Source organism: Microcebus murinus, chromosome 14 (assembly GCF_040939455.1).
Source record: "Microcebus murinus isolate Inina chromosome 14, M.murinus_Inina_mat1.0, whole genome shotgun sequence".
Classification (NCBI taxonomy): domain Eukaryota; kingdom Metazoa; phylum Chordata; class Mammalia; order Primates; family Cheirogaleidae; genus Microcebus; species Microcebus murinus.
The window spans coordinates 65,031,202-65,051,552 of record NC_134117.1 but is presented as its reverse complement, the minus strand read 5'-3'; the positions used below and the strand labels follow the sequence as shown (position 1 = coordinate 65,051,552).

Below are 20,351 nucleotides of genomic sequence, written 5' to 3'. Positions count from 1 at the left end.
GCCCGGTACCATGTTAACTCGTTTTGCAAAGTTCCATCTATGATTTTCATAACCACCTTGACACAGAGCCATTCTTTACCCAACTTTCCTATGAGGAAACTGAGGCTCAAACTTACACAGAAGCTAGATGCCAATATTAAAGTTTATCTGAGCCCGTGCTTTTGGATACATCAAAAATTAAGAAAGCTTACTCTTTTTTGTATTTCAGGAAGTCGTTTACTGTGGAGGGTCATTCTCTCGGATATGGCTTGGCTAAGGCTCTCAGAAGCCCCACCTTATATACCTATGACAAGGTCAGACAGAGTCTCAGCCCCTCCTACTGGCCCTTCCCAGGGTAGACTGATCTCAGGGTCACCTCTCTGATCATGCCATCTGCACCTTCATCCATTCCTCCCAGTTCTTTCTATCCTTGTCTGTTCTTCCCCACACAAGAAACACCCTTTTCTACCCAACCTTTGAGATACTTGCAGATCTCATGGTGGGAGCCTTCTCTCTACTGCAGTCGCCTCTCTTCCCCAGTTGCAATAGTTTTTCTCCTCTTATTTCAATAATTCTTTGGAATAAAGTCTCTCTTATTTATGCCCAGATTTGTTTTATTTCATGTAAGTGACAGAACTGTAAGCAAACCATAATTCTGTCTGAATGAAGAAGATACCAGACACAACACTGCGTAGGAGTGCAAACTCCAGAAAGCCTGTGCAGACGTCTCTCATCCCCAAACCCAGTCCTTCTAGAACTCTCTGTGAATACACTGTCACATGGTAGTTGTTTCCTCTCTCCCCCATCATACTGCCAGCTCCTCAATAGCAGGGCTTTGGCTTTGAATCTGCAGAAAGAGGAGAGAATCCACAGAAATAAATGTTTCTGAAAGAATGTGTAGTAAATACTATTCAGATTTAAATGGTTGCTATTGTAGGGGAAGGCAAAAAAACCCTTTTCCTCTACTTTTCTCATTCTCCAGCTAAGGACCTGCAAATTGGACTGACAAAAGACAGATTAACAAGAGAAAAACAGTTTGCTAACACATACAGCACACATGCACAGGAGAAACGCAGTGATGAGTAACTCAAAGGGGTGGTTAGAACTTGAGCTAACATAACTTCTTAACAAAGAAAAACGAATATGTAGGGAAGTGTTTAGACAAAGGAAAAGATTTTAGGATTCCAAGGGTGGCAAACTGTGGGAAGGTAATGATATGGGGAAAACAGATGGAGTAAGACTTGTTTGCACAGGTCCATCTTGGCACCGACTTTTCATCCTGTTTATGGCCATAAAACTTTCCCAGGAGAGAGAATTATGGCAGTCCTTATTTTTCAAAAATTTCTGCTGTTAGTAAGATAAGGGAAGCTCTGGGAAGGTTTCTTTTTGCATCTGCTGAATCTCAAATGTTTCCAGCTCAAAATAATTTTTATGCCAAAGTGTCATGTTTTGGAAAGGGATATTTCAGTTTCCTATACTGTGGTGAGAATGCCTGTTTTTTGATCCTTAGATTCTTATTCCTGTCATAAGCCCCAGACCCCAAGCGTCCAGTCCTCATTGTCCTCACAATGCTGTGAGAGCCAGCCCTCAGGAACGCCCTGGGGATCCTGGTAAATGTGACCCTGGCTGCTATGTACAGAGGGGTGCAGGAATGTGCCAACATGCTGATGCCGCTGCCAGCAAGTCCAGGAGACCATTGTGTCACTGCTGCACTGAGGAATCTGGGCGGTTTAGAGAGAGGCCTGTGATCCTGCACCTACCACTGGAGTTGGGAAATGCTGTCACCACCTGCTGTGCTCACATGGCTAGGCTTGACGTTTCTTTTTCTTATAGTCAGAATACAGGTCCCCCTGCTTACCTCTAGCTAGAGAACTGAATTGACTGATTCGTGCCCAAACTGGCTCTGGTCACCAGTGCTAGAGTGCTTCAGTGGATGGGGAGAGGCTTGGGAAAGGGCAAGAAGACCGTAGAGTGTGTGGGGCATCAAAGCGGAAGAGGCAAGATCTGTGGTTTTCAGCAGGGGGTGTGACATGACACTCAACAATCTGGAAAGGCCCAGAGTAACCTCAGTGTACGCTAGCATGGAGGCCTGGTCACCAGGCAGGACAAGAAGCAAAGAGGCCAGTGAGGACATTGAGGCCAGCTGGGGACAAGTCACTATTTAGGTCTATTTGTACCTTGAGGATGTGGCTAACCTCCTTTTACCTCCCAACACCTTGTTAGGTAGGGTCAGGGGAGGGGGATGTATTTAAGAGAGGAAAAAAAGACATAATGAAGAATTAGAGAATTTTGACTTCGATAGTTTATCAAAAAGAGAATGTTCTGAACTTAGAGGGATCAAGACAACTTTAGCTCCCACCTTACATCAGCTGGAGTGAGATCGTCAGCACCAGAAAATGAAGAACCTCACGGTGCGCCCATCTGAGTACCAGTCCAGAAATTCTGACATCACCGTGACTATAACTCTGCTTAGTGCCACAAACGAATAAGCACTTAGCAGGACGGTATGTCCTGAAGAAACACGCAGAGGTCCAGAGTCAGCTGTGCAAAAGACGAAGCTTGATCGTCTCAGACAGATGGAAGAGAGAGTGCAAGGTTCCGAGAAAGGAGGGCGCTGGGCACAATTAGGGAGTGAAGAAAAGACCAGAGTGGCCCAGAGGCAGAAAAGGTGCTGATGTGCGTGTGCTTGTGAGTGTGAGGGGCTCGGGAAAGCAGGGGTGCGTCTCAGAGATCAGTCCTTAATAAACTTAGGTTTATAATAGCCCACGATCAGCCACTGGATGTTTTCTCATTGAATTCTATTTTTAAAAGAACCAAAAATATGTTTATACATTTAAATAGAGATAATTTCTAGTTTTCTAGATTTGTAAATTTGCAGCTGATTTGATGCTTCAGCTGGCATTTCCTGGAAATGTCCGTGGCTTTTTAATTTTCACATTCTTGCTGCGCTGAATAAAATCAGGGCATGTCCGCAGGGTCTCTCTAAAGCTAGGAACCTGCAAAGTGAGCCACAGTTCCTGCATCCACTGTCCCTTATGTGGCCCAAACACTTGCCTAGGCGGAGAGTCTTGCTGGGGCGCAAGCAGGCGGAAGTGTATGGAAGAGGTTGCCTCCTTCTTTCCCCACAGGGACCTGCGAGTGGATAAAGTGCTGCCAAACAGCTAGCAACTTAGTTTCCACTCACCGTCCCACGGTAATCCCCACAGACGCCAGGACACTGGTGATTTCTAATCTCCCAGCACCCCCCCTGTGTCACCAGCCATTACTTCCGATCTGTTTCTTTCTGTCCCACAAGTTCTTCCTTGTCAGGACCGCCCATGGCCCTCGGTCTGGCCTCCAGCCCTTCACCCACTTCCTGTGCATTTGAGGGTGTTGGTGCCCCAGAGCTTCCCAAGGAGCTTCTCTGAGAATGACAGAAAGGTAACCACTGCCACGTGGTGCCACACCATGGGTGGAGTATCATCCCCACACTAGGTCTTGACTCCCTTCGTGGAATTACTTGTTGGACCAAGTAATGTTGATGAAAAGTTGGCCAAGGATCCACCCTCCCTGCCTTTTCCACCTCTGCACACACATGCTCACAGGTATACATGCACACTCATGCACCATGTACACATACATGCACACACACACTCGCACATGTGTACACACATACATGGATCTACTGGTAGGTAAAGACTGGCTTGAAGAGAGCCATAAAGCTCCGGAACCCTGTCCCTAAGACTGGCCACACCACAGGGGTCTTGTTAGCAAGGTTGCTTCAGGGCAGTCTGCACTTCTCACCTAGACTGGCCATTAGTTACCCCAAATGCCGAGTATGGGGAGAGAAATTCAGGGAGACCAGCAGACAGAGCAGGGAGATGAGGGCTGGGAAGCAGAAGGCCAGCTTCCTGCCTATAGTGAAATTGTCATGAATTGATGTTACAAAGTCCAGCCATAGAAATGAAAAAAAGAGAGAGAGAGAGATAAATTAAAGAGCAAGTTCAGAAGGAACTGCAGAGCAAAGTGGGCAGCAAGGAGTTGGCATGGAATAGGCAGCCCAGGGGACCTGAGGAAGCAGCTGGGCTGAGGTTTCGGGAAGGATCCAGGAAGGTCTTAGGAGAACCGTGTGTTCCCCAGGGTGGTCTCAGGGCACAGCTGACAGCTACTGTAGAAGGGAAGGGCGTTGCCAGGTATTATAACATGGAACAGGAGGGGTCACAGATCCCCAGTGGTCTGATTCAAGTTTGACACTCTCCTCTCTTTGCTTTTCTCTGCAGGGATTCTGGAAGCACAAAGCATTCCACTCACAATACACACCCACTTATTGCTCAGCCTTCCATGCTCAATGGGGCCTCCACAGTTTATGAAATTGCAAAGAATTGAGAATACCCCCAAGCTTAATGGTGTGCACTATAATTCCAGGATAAATGCCTGGGAGAACTGACAGCATGCAGTAGCATTTCAGCCTGGAAGGAGGGATTTTAACCAGTCAGAGCACAGTGACACAATTCTCTATCCATTTTTCAAGTTACCAGCCAGTCCTATTTCAGAGTGAGAGGTACAGTAATAAATAGTGAGCCTAAACAGGCTTACCCAGAGATCTTAATAAATAAAAGTTGCCTGGTTCAAAACATATCAGTGCAGGTTTGGAGTTAGTTATGGCAGATTGTTTGTTTTCATGAAATATACGATGTGCATTAGAAACTTGAGACCGCAGAAGCCAGCAGAGAATGACTGTCGCTTAGTGCTCAAATTTATCTGGATTCAAATCCCAGCTCTATCCCTTGTGAGCTGTGTGATTTGGGGAAAGTAATTTAATCTATTTGTTCCTTAGTGTATTGATTTATAAAGTGTGTATGGTAATGATACTTAGACCGTAGAGTGGCTCTGCAAGGGGAAGCTTGTACCCCTGGGGGAGGGTCAAGCCATACCTGCAGAGAGAGCTCATTCAAAGGCTCTGGTCCTGGTGAGAAGGCATGTCCGTGTAACCACAGTGGGATTTGAAGGGGCGGGCTCTAAGGGGAAGTGGACATCAGGGTGGGAATGTTCTCTTGGCCACGAGAGAAGTCAGAGTGCTAGGAGACATCTCATGTGTTAGCTGCGGCTCTACATATGCAACTGCTCTGCGTGATCTCAACTCACTGTGAACTGAGCTGCCCCACCTGTTCCCTCTGCCTGCTGGCTGTGTTTGTCCCCACGCTGTCCCTTTATGCCAGGCCTCCTCTCTGCTCCTCAGGTTACACTCAGTCCTGGGGTTCTGTGACAGCCCTTGCCTAGACCTTGGGCGTGGAAACTTGGCAAGCGCCCCATAATTTAAAGAATGAATAGGGGAATGGTGTACAGTGTATCCTCAAAATCTAAGCATCCAAATAACACTGCCTGTGTTAAGTTCTAGTTCTGACACGTGGTACTCTGTGACTTAACATCCCTGAACTTCAGCATGGTCATCAATAACAGGATGATTCCTTTCCTCATGTTGTGCTCTATGTAATGAGCACCATGCTTGGCACATATTAAGTGATAAATACTCATTTACTTTTTTAAAGTTATTATTATTCAAGACATGCTACAGTTCTTTTCCTGCTTAAACTAAAACACAAAAATTAAGGTCTCAGAAACACTTGCAGATGCCAGGTAGCCCAGGATCCATTTATAATCTCTGGTCAACCATGTCTTCTTAGAAAAAGATTTTCTGAGGAACATACATGTCTGTACCTATTTAAGTTTCCCCAGACAGGAGCCTGAAGGTACTTCCTGCACTATAAATTATTCTGCTGAGGTCAATGTGAATTTAGCTGCATTGATTCCCCAGTGAATCTGTAATTGCTATCCAGGAGATCGATCTCCATCACATAAACATGGTTTTGGAAGGCAAGTCTGCACATAATGTGCTCGCTTCCTCTGGTGCTGTCTGGAATGCCCACAAAAGTGTCTTTTGCTTCCTCCTGCCAAGGGAAGGTGGCCCAGAATGCTTGCTCTTATGGGAATGAGGATTACTAGATCTTTACACACAACACCAGAAAATGACTTTGTGCTGCCTTTTCTCTCCATCTGTATGTAGCATAAGACATAGTCAGTGAAAACATTAACAAATTGCAAGAGGATAGAAGTCAATAAACACAAAATTACAATTTTCAACATCTTGAAGGACAATTAGGAAGTACAATTAAATGACTGCCTTTGTCTCCTTTGGTCCCAGAGGGAAACTGCAAAACAGAGATGACAAGCCAGTCTTAACTTTTTCATGTAAGATGAAAGAGGTCTTTGAGACAGGGGAGAAAACTAAATCTACTTGAATCTAAGTATAGATTTAAAGGCGCAGATACTTTGAGTCAGCATAAGCAGCACTCACTCTGAGATGGAATACCTACCCATTTTTTTTTTTCAGTGTGGTAATGCCCTATTTATTAGGACTATTTTAAAGCAAATAAAAAGAGCTCACACTACTTCATCAGCATAAATGGAGGCATTTCTTATAATAAGAGCAAGTGTCTCTTGAAATCCAAGGGCAGGAATGGAGTACTGGAAAGGAGAACTAGCAGTTTCTCTGTATACATTTTTCTTATTTTTCTCCTTCTTTGCATGCCAGGTTTCTTCACTTCCAAGACCACCTAATTAAAAATAAGTGGCCCACGCTTCCTGAATTTTAAATATCAATATTATCCAAACACAGCAACATGGCATCTCACTGAGCCCTAAATTTCAATACTTAAAGATAAGCTTCCGGTTGGGCCAGCTTAGTCATGAGGCTTAATCAAAGGTAGATGGGGGCAGGACTGCAGCATGGTCACACTGCACAACATGCCTTCCAGGAATTCACTATGTGAACTGGGGAGAGAGGGCGGGAGGATACCGGTAAAGTAGTCTCACTCTGCACTGGGGAGACATTCCCACAGCTGTCCACCATAACTCTGCTAGACAGCCAAGACGTTCAAGTAGGGGCATGGTTCCTACAAATTTTTGGTTTTAAATCAAGCGATGTATGAAGTCAATATTGGTGAGGTCAAGGACAGCATTTATTAGTATCGCCCACAGTTTAGGTTGACCTTTGGTTGGTTTTATTCTAGCATGAGGAAAATGAGTTTTGACAGGCATTTTCGTTTTTGATATTTGGGTCTCCAAGCCACCTGTAGAAGTGTGACATAGCTGTCTGAAGGCATCTACACAGGAAGGTACAACATGGTCAGGTTAACAATATCTCTATAAGTACTCGTCCTGTAGTTCTTGATGCCTTCTGATGGGAATCTTTCCTTCTCACCCAGGTTTGTAGCTTTTTAAACGATCACTGTTAACCCTTCAGATTTCAAGAGCTATGATCATGGGATGCTCCAAGTCTCTGCTTTGCTGCCCTAGTTAGTTGAGATGGACAATAGAATGAACAATCTCAGGATCCAGATGCTTTCTTGTAAATTCCAGAGCTAGAGTCACTATGCAGCTAGTCTTGCTCCCTTTCTGCAGGACTCCTCTTGGGTTTCTTGTAGTTATCAAAGGTCAAAGACACATTTATTTATATTTATTGATTTTTTGCATCATTTAAAAGAAATCTCTTCTACCACAAGGGTAGGGCAAATACACCTCCCAAGCATAAGGTGCTCCTGGGTCAGCGAAGTTCCTCAAGTCTGACTACCCCAGCTGTCATTGCCGAAGGAAGAGGATAATGGCTAGAGTTCCTTCAACCACTTACAGTGGAGGTTGGAACTCTGTAATCTTATGAAAGGTTTCCCTGCAGAAAGAGGGCACGAGGTGACTAGCTTTCACGGAGAGTAGAATATTGTAGCTTTACCTGTGGTGCTTGACACTCCACAGGGCAAAAGCCAAGAGAAAAGGGAAGAATTTGACAAAATTTTATCGAACCACTTAAATTTTGGTCTGCTTTTTTCTCCTATAAATAAACTTTTGAAATATACAGACAGAAAAGTGCACAAAGTATGCACATATAGCTAGATTAATTTTCTTTTTTTTTATTTAGGATATTATGGGGGTACAAACATTTCGGTTACATGTAATGCATTTGTGCCACCCAAGCCAGGGCTACAAGCGTGTCCCTCCCCCATACAGTGTGATCCGCTTCCATAATTTTTATAAATAAAAACAACTGTGTCCCTATTGGTCACTCCTCATCCAAAGTCAATCACTGTTCTGACTTCGAACACCATTAGATAGTTTTGTCTGTTACTGAAATTTATACAGTATGTAGTCTTTTAGATCTGGCTTCTTTTGCTCAAAATTATCCAGTGCTAATCTATGTTGTTTGTATGTTTGTTGTATGAAGTTAATTAATTTGCATCTTATACAGGATTGCATAGTATGGATATGACATAATATATTTATGCATTAAAACATTGATGGACATTGATATTGCTATTGTGAGATTATTACAGATAACATTGCTAAAAATGTTATAGATATATTTATATAGAAAATTTACTAAGGAATAGAATTGCTGTGTCAAAATATGTATGTAACATGAGTTTTAGTAAATACCACCAGTATACCTAAATGGTTATACCAACATACACTATTATCAGAAAACTATGGAAGTTTCCATTCTTCTACACCTCCCCAGCAAATGCTATTGTTAGTCTTTTAAAATCTGTCAATGCTGATATTTTATGCCAGTTTTTGTTTGCATGTCTGATAATAGAGAGATAAGAAACTTTTCAAATGTTCATTGGACTTTTGGATATCTTAATTGTAATATGCCAGTTCAGGCATTTTACTGTTTTCTCTTGGGTCCTTATTGTTTGGAGGAGCCCATCATACATAAAATATTTTGTCAGCTATGTATATTGCAAGTATCTTCCACACTGTGACTTGATTTACTTGTATCTCTTGATGAATGTAACTGCTTAATTTTAACATAGTCCAATTTATCAATCATTTATATTTTTTCATTTTTTGTGTCATTTTAAATTTCAATATTTTCTTCTTGGTACCAATGTGTAGGGGACTGACATATATTTTCCTAGTTTAAGAATTAAAGTTAGTGAGTAATGTATGTGTTCTGCCCAGAGCATTTGAAAGTAATCTGTTCCAGACAGGCTCCCTGTGATAAACAAAGGTGTTTCCTAGAGGCATAACAAAGGACCTGAGTTGCCAGTAGCAAGAGCAGCCCCACCCCATGGCATTGGGGGTCTGGAGGCCACATGACAAACATATTGTTCCTGTGATTGCTGCGTATAGCCCATAAGATGGCTGGTTAGTCAATGGCGGGTAAGACCCCTCAAGGGAAGGGCGACCTAAGCCAGGCACAGTCGCCGGGTTCAGCCGAAGATCTTAGGGGATCACCCTAAGAGAAGCTGGGGATGAGAAATGCCCCCTGTGGCTCACCTTGCCCATCCTTGCTAATCTCAGTCCTTTATCTATGCCTAGTGCCTAGAGCAACCACCTTAAAATTCTGAGTCAGGGGATATCTGCTTCCCTAAGGCTACACTTTCCGGAATTTATGGCTATCGCTGCCATGCCTGGGTGCTTATGTGAAAGGACCTAACTTTAATCTTTTAGAGTATAAAAATAAAACTGACCCGGTGTATTATTACTCGAGTCAACCGTTTGTACGTGTGTCTGCATTTTTCTTTGTGTTCTGCATTTGTGTTTTATGTTCTGTGTTCATCCTCTGTCCTCTAAACGGGTCATGACACCAATGCCACACTAGCTCTATGAAAATCTTAGTATTGAGTAGTGTACTTTCTCCAATTTTGTTCTTCATGCTTAGTTTCCAGATGTATAGAGACTTTAATTATCTTTTCGTTATTACTGTATAGCTTAATCCACTGTCCTCAGAGAATATGTGAATGATTTTAATCTTTTTGAATTTCCTTATGCTCCAGCATTAGTAAATATTGGTAAATGCTCATAATTGAAAAGAGTGTTTACTTTGGTACTATCTTTATACAATATTGTTTATATAACAATTAAATCAAGGTTGAAAGGATTTTCTGTATCTTTTTATAGATCATTTTTGATATTTTTTCTTGTTTCTATATCAGTTGCTGAGGGAGTTGTGTTAATTTCTTCCACAATAATTGGCTACTTGCTTATTATTCCTTTTATTATACTTAAATTTTGCTTTATGTGGTCTCAGAATATATTATTAGACACATACATTTAGATGTGTGAAATTTTCTTTGTGGATTTGATCTTTTATCATTATGAAACATCCTTCTTTGACTCTTGTAAGGTTTCTTATTTTAATATCTAGTTTTTATAACATTAGCATAGCTATGCTTGATATTTTTAAGTTAGTTTTGCATTGTATTCATTTTCTATCCAATTACTCTCAGTAATTCTTGTTCCAATATTTAAGATATATCTCTTCTAAGATTATATAGTTTTTAATTATCTGTCATTTTTTCTTTTAGGTAAAATGCTTATTCCACTAAAATTTAAACTAATCCATAATATATTAAGGGTTAAATATATCATTATATGTTCTTTCAATTTGTTACACCTGGTCTACTTTTTATAGCACTCTTTTTACAGTACTTATTAATAACCAAATTTATTTTAGTACATGTTATCTTCCTTTAGATATTTTTCTTTCTTTTTTTTTTAAAAAGCATGCTTTTACTATCTTGTTAGTGGTTAGCTTAGGGGGCACAATATTTTTCTTTGATTTACTTGAGCCTAATTAAAATGGTTAATTTCACCACTTCCCAGACAGTGGAAGCATTAGAAAATTTTTCTTTGTTTATTGCCTCCACATTCTGTTATTTTGTCATATATTTTAGTCCTACATATCTTTTAAAAGCTTTAATGTATTGTTATTTTTGTAGTTTTATAATATTAGTATTCATTGAGAATAACCCTGCTGGTATTTTCTTTTTTTCTTTCTTTCTTTCTTTCTTTCTTTCTTTCTTTCTTTCTTTCTTTCTTTCTTTCTTTCTTTCTTTCTTTCTTTTTCTTTTTTTGTTTTCAAATTATTCTTTAAAGGATGCTTTCACTGTGAATAGAATCCTAGTTTGGCATTATATTTACTCATTTATTCATAGATATCTTTTCGATGTCTTCTGCCTTTCATCAGTTCTTTCGAGAAGTCAGTCATCTTCCTTATTTTTGCTCTTTTGAATTTAATATGACTTTTGAATAGGCTGTTTTTAAATGGTTCCCATCTTCAGTGTTGGAGTTCAATTTTGAGAGTATTTTTTGTCTGTACTTTCTAGCCTACAGGGCAGACAGGCTTCAGCTACAGGACAAGACAATTAAATGATCTTAAAAACAGCAAATGATCCTGTAGAACCAATCGCAAATTACAACTTGTTGTCACATGGTAATATAATTTGGATTATATACATGGCTTAGTTTTGATCATTCTTCTCTGATAGGTTTATAGCTTTTCTCTGATACTCTTGGGAATAGTGGAAGTGGAGAATCAGACTTAAACAGATGAATCTGGTTTCCCATACTGAGAAGTGTGTAAGGATCACAAACAAATGTTATAACTGAGTCCTTGTGGAAATACAAAGGAGCCACCTTGTCTTGTCTGAATTATGATTCAGACGAATTGAAGCAATTAAAGGAATAACAAATAGGAAGATGTTTAAATGCTAGGTGCTGTATTTTGTGTTTTAATTATTATTTATTTTATGTAAAAATTATTTATGAAGTCTTTTGCTTTACAGAGGAGGAAACTGAAATTCAGAATTATTTATAATTTATAAATTTTATTTATTTATTTTTTATAAGTCATAATTTTATAGGAATAACTAAGCAGCAAGTGATGAAATCAGGATATTCATAGCTGTATTATTTGAATCTCCATAGTTTTTTTTTCTTTTGTAAAGCTTACAGAACCTAACAGAGATCATTTCTATAACAAAAAATATATTTTATGTACAAACTAATATTGACAAGATGTCATTTGGAAATATTAACCAATAACTTCTCTAGATTTGTTCTCTAAAACTTTGATCTCCAAATTCTCTTCTATATTTTAATCTCTTAAACTATCTTAAGCCTTGCTCATTGTTTATACTACCTCAGAGATGGCATGTTACCATGGACCTAGGAGGCATGATTCTGTTTTTTGAATTTGATAATTAAATGTCCTCTTCCCTTGGAGAATGGAAGCTATTTTGTGACTTCATCAAAAGACTTAGGTGGATATATGTTATGGTAGGAATAAAACCTCACTTTCAGTGTATGTCAGGATACCCCACGTGGAGTCAAAGAAGAAATGATTATACTGTAGGTATCGGCAAGACTCAACCCCAAAAGATCCCAATCTCCCTTTTTCAACCTATCAGGCCAGAAAGGCAGCAAAAATCCTAGAAAACCTGGTGAGATGTGAGAGCCTAGGGACTAAGCTAAGCAAGTGTGGGGAATAAGTATTCCTCCTAAGAAATGATGAGTGTTACTGTGCCTGAACACTTAGGACATTAGAAAACCCTAGTAAATTTTCTATTGCTGAGAGGTAGCACAGGATTTTTGAAATGTTTATATGCTCAAGTGAGTTCAAAAGTATGAGAGTGTGCCACTGAAACTAATGGACCTTTGACTATCAAAACAGGGGGGCAACACTTTAAAGATCTGCTTGGCTTGTCAACAAAAGACATTGTAAGAGATATCACGGGGCACAGTATGGAATAAATGACTTCCCTACCATCCCCCAACTGCAGGAAGTAGTAACACTACTCCAGGAAAAGTTGCTGGAGACCTTGATGATTTTATTACCCTCACTGATATATGTATATATGTAAATACATAAACATATATACTCACATGTATATCATATGCACACAGAATGTACAGAGAAAAACTTTGGGGAAAATAGTTTAGCACATAAAAATTGTGGTCTATAAATCTGTTGTGTAAAAAATAATTTTCTATATAAATGTGAATATAAACTATATATATGTAAATATGTAAATGTGCACATACACACACATATACACACATTCATATATACACATATGTGTGTATACCATTTTCCTAAAATAAGTTTGCCTATTGTATGGAGCTTCTGTCAACAAAATTGATTAGAGCTAGATAATTTTATGCTCATTTTATTAAGATAAAAGGGTGTTTTAAACACAATATCAAATGATTGCCTGATTATGCATAATTTGTATTTGCTTTCCTTTTTTTTTAGATTTATCATTCTCTTAAATAAGACTAAGGAACCAATAAACTGTCAAAAGAACCCCCGTCCCCCAGCCAAAGTACTAAGTACAAGCTTTCTTTAATTCAGCTTATAGAGATATTTCACCTCCAGACAGACTCTAGAGGTATTTTTATTGCTGGGTATCCAAATAACCCTTAATAACTCATTCTCCTCCATGAATACCACTACATACTTTCAATAAGATACTGTATACCTACTCACCTGTTTATTCAGTGAATATTTTCTGTTGGCCACTTGTCTACTCCATTTTATTTTGATGACTTGAAGGAATATTGTTCATTTGAACCTCCGTTCTAGCCACTCTTCTCCACCCTACTCTGAGGTTCAGATGCTGATCTGTGTAGACAATATCAGAACAGAACAAAGTGAGCAGTTCAGAGCTAGGATGTTTTGTAGGCTTCCTTTTGTATGTATTTAATTGTATGTAGCTTCTTAAAGGAGTTGGGCAGTGCTGGCCAAGAGCCAGGTATGAAGAGTGAGACTGTGATGTTATGTTTGTGCTGACCTTAAGGAAGTTTGGAGGTATGGAGCATTCCTTAACATCATTTCCCAGCACTGACCTACATTTGTGCTCCAACAGCTGTTTAGAAAAAACTGCCCATCTCTGAAACAAACAGTGTTGTTAACGGGGATTGCAGCCATTCAAACTCTTCAATGAAACTGAAGTTATGCCTTTAAAAGCAACATATATTCCTTTCTGACAGCTTATTTGCTTAAAATCTTAATCATATTTCTTTATGGTGGACAGCAAATGGCGTATGTGACCTGTTGACTACTATTAACCTTGCCTTTCATGACATCACAATAAAATACTCTGCCAAACACTATTGGCAAGTGGGAGGCAGGTGCAATGCTTGTCAGCCACCACATATGAATCATGAGTAGAAACAAGTATGAATAAAATAGAAATTTTCTATAGGATTAAATTGTAGGAAAAGAGTCAATCTTCTTTTGACAATTTTATACTGTCTTGCAAGCATATGGTCCCATAACAATTCTATATTTTGGAAGCAATGACTGGAAATGTCATTCAACAAACTGATGTCTTAAGCAATAAATAACTCCAAAAATACATTAAAAAGATAAAGGGAGAAGAATAGCAAAAAGTCAATGATCCCTGTAATTTGGTGGTCAGACACATAAAGTGTAGGCTTTCAACTTTCCTTTGAGAGCTTTGTCCCATAGATAGGAATTTGGCTTTATTAGAAAATGATGTACAGTGAGGAGCATACACCAGTGTCAACAAAAATGACCTTCAGGCCACCCAAATACAGCCAACAATGAAGATAGGAGGGAAAACAAAAAGAAGGGGGAGAAAACAGAGAGAGACAGAGAGGGAAACAAAATGGAAGGTAAGAGGAACAAAGAGAGGAGCTGTCAGGTCCTGTCCTTTTGAGAAGAGCTGTGTAGTAGTATGAAAATGATGTGAGGTTTTTCATTCAAAGCCCTGGGTTTGAATCTGCTCTCCACCCTTTACCAGCCAAGTATCCTTGAGAAAGTCACTTGAATTCCATGATCCTGATCTCTGCACCTGTTGAATAAGGTTAATGATATCTAGCGCAGGTAGTGTGAGATACACACACGGAGCAGTACCTGACCCCCAATGTGGGCTGAATAAACGTTGACTTTTTGCCTAGGCCAATGTCTATAAGAGTTTTTCCAATATTTTTTTCTAAAATACTTAGAATTTCATGCCTTAGGTTTAAATCTGTTATCCACTGTGAGTTGATTTTTGTGACAGGTGTAAGGCGTGGATCCTGTTTCAGTCTTCTACATGTGGCTATCCAATTTTCCCAGCACCATTTATTGAATGAGGATACCTTTCCCCAGTGTATGTTTTTGTATGCTTTGTCAAAGATTAGATGGCTATATAAGGATAGTTTTATATCTGGGTTATCAGTTATGTTCCATTGCTCTATGTTTCTGTTCTTGTGCCGGTAACATGGTGTTTCAGTTACTATAGCCTTGCAGTATAGCTTGAAGTCTGGTAAATTGATGCTTCCCAATTTGTTCTTTTTGCTTAAGATTGTTTTTGCTATAGGGAATCTTTTATGAAGAAGACCCCAAAGGCAATCATAGCAACAAGAAAAATAAATAAATGGGACCTGATCAAATTAAAAAGCTTCTGCACAGCCAAGGAAACTATCATGAAAACAAACAGACAACCTACAGAATGGGAGAAAATATTTGCATGTTACACATCCGATAAAGGGCTGATAACTAGAATCTACACAAAATTCAGGAAAATCAGGAAGAAAAAAATCAAACAACCCTATCAAAAAGGGGGCAAAGGACATGAACAGAAACTTTTCAAAAGAAGATAGACTAATGGCCAACAAACATATGAAAAAATGCTCAACATCTCTAATCATCAGGGAAATGCAAATCAAAACCACAATGAGATATCACTTATCTCCAGTGAGAATGGCCTTTATCAAAAAGTCCCCATATGTAAATGTTGGCATGGATACAGAGAGATAGGAACACTCATACACTGCTGGTGGGACTGCAAACTAGTACAACTTCTGTGGAAAGCAATATGGAGATACCTCAAGAGCTCAATTAGAACTACCATTTGATCAAGCAATCCCATTACTGGACATCAACCCAAAAGAACAAAAGACATTCTATAAAAAAGACATCTGCACTCGAATGTTCATAGCAGCACAATTTACAGTTGCGAAGATGTGGAAACAACCCAAGTGCCCATAAATACATGAATGGATTAATAAAATGTGGTATATGTATACCATGGAGTTCTACTCAGCCACAGAAAAACAATGGTGATCTAGCACCTCTTGTCATATCCTGGATAGAGCTGGAACCCATTCTACTAAGTGAAGTACCATAAGAATGGGAAAACAAGCACCATGTGTATTCACCATCAAATTGGTATTAACTGGTCAACACTTAAGTGCACATATAGTAATAACATTCACTGGGTGTTGGGCAGGTGGGAGTGGGCAGGGGGATGGGTATATACACACCGAATGGGTGCAGTGCAACACGGTCTGGGGGATGAACACGCTTGAACCTCTGACTCGGGTGGGGCAAAGGCAATATATGCAACTTAAACTTTTCTACCCCCATCATATGCTGAAAAATATTTTTAAAAATGTTGACCCTTTTGTTTCTCAGGGTTTGGTTTCTCTAAACTTCTGACAATAAAGGAGAAAAAACAAACTAGCCAAGATACTTAGTATTTTCAGCCGAGATTCCTGAGTGGACACATTGCTTAGGTCTCTCTGGTAGCACAGAATCTCCCCTGTGGACAGCCCTCCTCCTGAGAAGGCTTTGCAGAAGTCTCTAGACGTGAGAGTGGATCACCCTTTCACCTGGTGGCCAGTGTAGATCATTGGGCCAGCCCTCCCCCAACGTGCAACCTAGCAAACTAGGTTGGGTTAGTTTTTCTAACAGCTCAGGGATTTTCCTAATTTCTGTTTTACACTTGCCCTTGTCAATGCAGCTTAAGAGTGTAGATGAAGATTTTCTGCTTCCATGTATAACACAGAGATCCTAAGGCTCATATCCAGTTTTAAATACAATTCACTAGGATATAATATTTTTAATCAGTTTTAATTGACTCCTGAACTGGTTCTCTTTGGTTGTAAACTCCAGAGAGCAGGGTGATTGCTGCTAGGCCCTGCTGTGGTGGAGATTTGGTGTCATCTTCAGGAACAGAGGATCTATTTCATCCCGAATCCTGGCAGAACTATAGGTCTTTAAATATTGTGCAGAGTTCAATTCCACCATCACCTCTTCACTTGGTCTGGGGTTAGAGAGATTTCCACTTTTTGTGACTCTGGGGTGCTAATCTGGAGTCACCAAGTCTGATACAGCACCCCCTAGCCCACATTCACAACTCTTTCTTGCACCACTTTCTCCCCAGCCAGGCTGTTGGGGGCCAAGTCCCTGATTAGTTCTCTGTATTTGTTCCCCTGCATGTATGGTAGGTGTGTTTTTAAGTTTATCAAATAATCCAGCCCCCTAAGGAAATGATGTTAGAGTGCCATGTTGTTGAGTAAATGCTGGCCTTCCTGAACTTCCCCAGGAGCTGTTACCTGTGGAAATTGGATTTGTCAATATAATCAGAATAACCTGTATCAAAAACAGAGAATTGTGAATTGTCCTAGTCTTTGAAAGGGAAAAGGAGAAGGACAAGGAAACTCATTTTGCTGAGCATCAACCATGAGCCAGATACAGTGCCAGGAACTTCAAATAGGTATTTTCATTAAATCCTCACATTAGTACTAGGGATATATGGTTGCAAATAGAGACTAGACTGAAAATAGAGACAAAATAGTGAGAAAAATGAATTTGTGCTTGAGACTCCAAACATGATAACTGGGTATTCGGATGGGCCTGATATTCCAGAGAGCTTAACATGTAGGCTGGGCCTGACTTAGACGTACGTCACAAACCTGACTTCAACCCTTGCAAGGAGAGAGCCTTGGCTACTTCTTTTAGAGATAAAGAATCGGATGAGGCTGCTGCAGGTATCTAAGATTCATGCCTGATTATTCATGGTCTAAAGGCCATTTCCTTTTCATCATGCTCCTCTGCTTCCTGACACTTTAATGGAGAAGGTGAGAATAAGATTGGAAAAGGATAACACGTACATTTTTTTCTGTTGTGTGATTAGTGGCCAAACATTCTATGAACTGAGGGAAAAAAAGAAATAAACTCATTTTCCAAGAGCTGAGGGATGTAGTATTATACATTAGACATGAAATGCCATAGGCAGCATCAGTTCTTTCCTTTGCTTCCCTAGATATATATTTTTCAAAGACCAGAAACCCTGAAAATAGGTTACACTGATGAATACTGTACTGACTTAGAAAAAACCTTGGACGTAATATTGTCCAGTTATAACAGGCAACTTTTAATGCTGTGTCTATGTTTACATAGGTGTAATGCTCTGTGCTAAGCATAATATGTATATGTCATTATAAGGCAAATAAACTGAAAGCCAGAGGGCTGGCTTTGCAATTAGATGGTACCAGGCTCATATACTATCTCAGGCACTTACTAACTCTGTGACTTCAGGCAATGTACTAATCTCTGTAAAATGAGGAAATGTCAGCTACTCTGTAGAATAGCTGGTAGGATGAAATGAGATGGTGTATGTTAAATGACTAGTGAAGAGCTTTCGGGGGTAATTCATGCATATTTTTTGCTTTTCATGTTGAGGATTTGGGCTGGATTGATAAATACCTTCTCCTCGAACTGTAGACTAGTGTAGTCTCGGGTTAGAATAATAAAGATAACAGCCATTCTAGCAGGTGTGATACCTCATTGTGGTTTTGATTTGCATTTCCCCAAAGATGTGGAGAAAAGGGATCCCTTACATATTATTGGTGGGAATGCAAATTGGTACAGCCATTTTACAAAACAGTATGGAGTTTCTCAAAAAATTGAAAATAGAGGTAGCATTTGCTATAGTAGCTCCACTTTTGGTTATATATCCAAAGGAAATGAAATCAGTATCTTGAGGAGACATCTGCACTCTCAAGTTGATTACAGCATTAGTCACAATAGCTAAGATTTGGAAACAATATGAGTGTCCATTGACAGATAAATGATAAAAATGATGTAGTATATATATTCCCAAATACAATGCTATTTCGGCCTTGAGGAAGAAGGAAATCTTGTCATTTGTGACAATGTAGATGAACCTGGAGGGCATTATATCAAGTGAAATAAGCCAGACACAGAAAGACAAATACTGCATGGCCTCATTTATATGTGCAATGTAAACAAGCTGGATTCATAGAAACAAAAAGTAGAAGGGTTTTCAGGATTGGGGAGTGATGTCGGGCCAAGGCTACAAGCTATCATTTATAGGATAAATAAGTTCTGGAGACTTACTGTACAGCATGGTGACTAAATTTCATAATAAGGTGTTGCATACTTGAAATTTACTAAGTAGCTCTTACATATATATTCTCACCACACCTGCAAAAAAAGGTAACTATGTATGGTGATGGATATGTTAATTAGCTCTGTTGTGGAAATCACTTCACCATGTATATGTATTTTAAAACATTGCATTATACACCTGGAATATATACAATTTTTATTTGTCAGTTATATTCCACAAAAGCTAACAAAAGAAAGAACGGAAAAGATATCAGGACAAAAAGCGAGGAATCAATACCCACATGATGGGGTGAGAGAGAAGCTACGTGCCCGGATGTTGCTGCCTTCTATAAAGCAAATTGATTCAATAAGCAACTTTAATTAAAGGAAAAAGGCTTTTTCTTTTCTTTTTTTTTTTTTTTCCCAGAGTAAAAGTCAGAGAGAACCTGTTTTCAAGAAAGGAGGGATAGGATATCAAGAAAGGAAGGAGAGGATATCTGGTTGGAAATAGAGGAGAGATGGAACAAAAAGAGACAAAAATGCAGGGAGAAAAAGAATTTGTGTCTCAGTGTCTGGAATGTGCCAGTTGCTCACTGGGAAGGGCGGATGTTGCAGAGAGAGTGTGCTGTGTAGGTCTGACACGCCCAGACCTTACTTCACAGGCGTGACATTAACCCTTGCCCCCCCGAAAACCCAGAATTTCATACCCACGTGTGCTCACAAGGCTCACCCTTCCTTCTCACGGTTCTGAGGACATCTGCATGAAAGCACCGGCTCTGCCTCCCGCAGCTTTATGACCACCTGAAGTCACAGGATAGCGGTAGCCATAGCAACACTTTCCCTATTGCTAAGCCAGGGTTACAAAGTCTCAGGTAGGAAAGGAGAGTGAACTAAAAGAAACCTAAAAAAATAAAAAAAAAAAATGACTTCAAAAGTAACCTCCCCTCAACTCCACACCCCACTAGATTATAAATCAGCAGCGAAGGAGAGAGATGAGCGAACAGTGATTTTCAAGCCTCTCTTGTGTTTCAGCACCAGAGATTGGGCTAGGAGCTTGCCTAAATTTTTAATGTAATTCTGAAAATAAACTAATAAGGCTGGTATAATGATTGACCTTGATCACTTAGGCATCAATAGAGGCGCCAAGTTGTTAGGTAACTTGCAAGTCTGGTAAGTGGTGAAGTTGGAATTTGTACCAGTTCTGCCGGATTCTTTCTGCACTGTAAAAGTTTGGCCTCCAGATTATGAGCATTTTTGCTATGATATTTTATTTCATTAACTGCCACTCCCCCATTCTGCAGTGAACCCCCCTGCCTCAGTGAGCCTTTCCTCTACCAGCTTCCTTCTCAGGACCCTGGTCTGAAAAGCTCAAGTTTCATGGCTATTGCGGCCCCACGCCCCAGAGGAA

The 20,351-nt window shown here is 39.8% G+C and overlaps 1 long non-coding RNA gene across 1 annotated transcript; it reads right to left on the bottom strand.

Annotated features, from left to right (window-relative positions):
* Positions 1 to 596: 596 nt before the first annotated feature.
* Positions 597 to 19,731, bottom strand: LOC109729445 (uncharacterized). Its single transcript, XR_002221437.2, has 3 exons — positions 19,674 to 19,731; positions 13,286 to 13,420; positions 597 to 826 (listed from the first exon to the last, which is right to left on the bottom strand). It is a non-coding gene; the product is annotated as an uncharacterized LOC109729445 (long non-coding RNA).
* Positions 19,732 to 20,351: the final 620 nt, after the last annotated feature.